This window comes from Formica exsecta, unplaced genomic scaffold, assembly GCF_003651465.1.
Source record: "Formica exsecta isolate Colony F162 unplaced genomic scaffold, ASM365146v1 scaffold50, whole genome shotgun sequence".
NCBI classification, from domain to species: domain Eukaryota; kingdom Metazoa; phylum Arthropoda; class Insecta; order Hymenoptera; family Formicidae; genus Formica; species Formica exsecta.
The window spans coordinates 278,881-282,451 of record NW_021852242.1 but is presented as its reverse complement, the minus strand read 5'-3'; positions in this window follow the sequence as shown (position 1 = coordinate 282,451).

Here is a 3,571-nt window from a genome sequence, read left to right as displayed (position 1 = left end):
TGTTTGAGATTGCATTAAATTACATTTAAATTAATTTCTTCTTTGTCACATGGGCTTCGCATTATTATTCCATCGCGATCAAAGTCGAAAAACAATGTTCTTATCGCTATTATTATTTAAGGTTTTTTGGTGTTTTTTGACTTTTGAAGCCCATGTGACAAATAAGTTTTACACGAAAACACGCAAACAACTTTGTCGGTTAGCCGCGCGATAAACGGCTGCCGGCACGCGCGAGGCCGTGACGTAGCCCGTGACGTACGGGCCACCGGCCTATCACTCGCTCCGAATCTCATCTCGCGCCGATATTTCAAGGGGCGGCCAATAAAGTTTGGCGCCGCGTTGAATCTTCGAACTGAACTCGGAGGTTCAAATTCATTGGTAGCGAGAGATTAAAGAACCGCTATAAAAGGGCCCGCTCGCGAGGAGCGCCTGAGACACTCGCTTACGCGTTTAGTTACCGCATATAGTTACACCGCTTTGAGACACTCGCATACGCGTTTAGTTATCGCATATTTAGTTACACCGCATTTCGACACGCTTTATTAACCGCTTACGACAACCGCTATTCCTTTTGTGAAACCGCTTACGACAACCGCTATTCTTTTGTGAAACGCCTATAACCGACCGAGCTTTTATTTGGAACTTTTGTAGAATTTGTGATCGTGTTAATTATTTTGTTGTAATTAAAAAACGTGAACTGTACTCGCGAGATTTATTTTCGGCGAGCCAAAAGATCCTCGCACACTCTTTTCCTATTTCGCCTCGCTCTCGAACAGATTGATCAAATAAACTGTTATCTATGATAACAGTTATCATAGATAACTGTTATCTATGATAATCTAACTGTTATCATAGATAACAGTTTATTTGATCAATTTCTTAATCATATTCTCGATTATGTATAAAATTCAGGATGATTTGAACAATCTTCGACCATCGATTGCGATTGTATTTTAAATAATTTCTTTTTCTTAATGCAATAGATCTGGGAAACAGCGATGAATTTTGCTGTGTATAAATCATTTCGTAATGTCTATTATATAATAAATGTTATCTATGATAACAGTTGATATAAGATATGATATATTCCGAATAGTTCAAACTGAAACATCAAGTTTTCTATAGGTGAAGATCGCATGTTCACCTGCGAATGCTTAAATATTTGATTCGAAAATGCCTAGAATGCCTCCAAAAATACGAGACATCAATCAATCATTTACTGCGTTATATGATCAATTAATTTGATGATCTTTTTAATATAGTTTTTAATTTTATTAATGTAATCTACAAATAATAAAAATGTGTAAATTATAAAATTTCAGCAACGTAACTCTATATCAGATTTAAAAAAATTGTATTCAAAATAAATTATATGTGGATTTCGGTAATGTGTATAAGTGTTTTTAATTTAGTTATAATATTTTGGAGAATGAAGAAATCCAGAATCTCGTCCACTGTAAGCATAGCACAAATGTTTTATACACAATGAAACATTTAAAATAAAGATCAAAATAAAGTTTTAAAAATTAAAATAGGATGTGTTTCCAACTCAGGCATCACGGTCTCTAGTATACGTAACTACGCACACATCTTCGTTGCATATCCGTTTTATGTTGCCTTTTTCGGCAAGACGAAAAAATGTCTTACAGACATCTTTTCACTTTGTCGAAATAATATCTTAGGAAAAACATCTTCCTTAAGATACCGCTAATCTCTATTTACGATGAAAGAAAAGAATCGTGGAGTCCGCCGGACGTCACATTAATATATAATCTCTTTTTTTATATAATATATTTTATATAATTCTCTGTTCCCCTTATAACGGAGATTATAAATTATCACCCCCAAAAATCATAGACCATCAAAAAATAAAGGATCTATGAACGATAAAAATCTCAACATTAAAATTCTTGGAAAAAAATTTTCATGATTGAACATTTTCCATCCGCGAGTATCTTAAACGTTCGATATGGAAATAAGAGTCATCATTCAAAATTTAAAAAACTGATTCAGTAAATGATTAAATTGAATCGTTGATTAACTTATAATCTAAAGTCTAAAACCAAAAGCCAACAAACATTACATGCATAATGAATAATTTATCGGAATGCGTAATCGAAATCAAAATCGAAAAGTTGGCCAAAAAGCATCAAAGTAATCATGTTAATAAGGACAATTCAATGTACGAGCTCACGTGATAAATGAATTGCCGAGGAAAAATGACTTTAGGCATCCCTTCAAAACATTGCAAAAAACATCGATTATACGCGCTCCTTAGTTACGCGTATCTGGCGACTCGTCGCTAACGCACGAGCGGTGAGTGGGGGGCAATAGGCGTGAGCCACGGAATCGGCCCGAAAAGGGCAACTATCTCCGAGCACTGCCGTAGGGCATACATGGACGTATATAGGTCGCGCGATCTCTACATTTCTTATAGTTAGAACGTATCAAAAAATAGAAAGTTGTTGTGCAATCTGTTTTTTTCGTGGGATAGGTCACTAGTGGTTATAGTGTATAAAAATTACCCTTGATACGGATTACCTTTAAATTACCTCAGATTACTTAAGATTACCTTAGATTACCTCAGATTATCTGAGGCTACCTTAAGGGGCTACATACACCTAGCGGTAGGCAAAATAGGGGGACATTTGACAATTTTCTTTTCATAAAAAAAATTTTTTTATTAAAAAATCTCTAGCTACATCTTAAAGTAGGTCCTTAATGTATATTTGGTAAAATTTTCATTAATAAATATTGAAAAATGTACCGTGGAGACGTCATCTGGAAGCTGTTCGACGATGCGGTAACCATTGTAGCTCCTCCAATTTTTATCTGAAATCACAAACCAAAAAAATTTCTTAAAGTATATAAAAAAAGAAAGTTTTTGTCGTAGTCGATTTTTAAAATTGTGATTTTTCGGAAAATGGCGGCCATTTAAATGCAAAGATATAATTTTTAATCTGATACCTTCGCATTCAAATGGCCGCCATTTTTTGAAAAATCAAAATTTTTAAAATCGGCTACAATAACTTCCTTTTTTTATATACTTTAAGAAAATTTTGTGGCTTTTGATTTCAGATAAAAAATAGAGGAGCTACAATGGTTACCGCTTCGTCGAACAGCTTCCAGGAGATGACATTTCCACAGCACATTTTTTAATATTTATTAATGAAAATTTTACCAAATATACATTAAAGGATCTACTTTAAGATGTAGCTAGAGATTTTTTAACAAAAAAATTCTTTTTGTGAAAAAAAAATTGTCAAATTTCCCCCTATTTTTCCTACCGCTAGGGCTGCGTCCGGAAACATCACTCGTGTGCACACGAGCGTCGTTCTATCTTCGTTATTTACTAAAAGTTGAACAAAAATAGAACGACACTCGTGTGCACACGGGTGATGTTTCCGAACGCAGCCATAAAGGGTCATGTCTAAAACAGACAATTTAATTAACACAAAGATCTTATGGATGATCTATACATATATTCTATGATTGCTTCTCCTAATTGTTACTATCGCGCGCGTGCAATATGACATATTCCTTTGACACATACTGCATTTTTCTCTTTGAT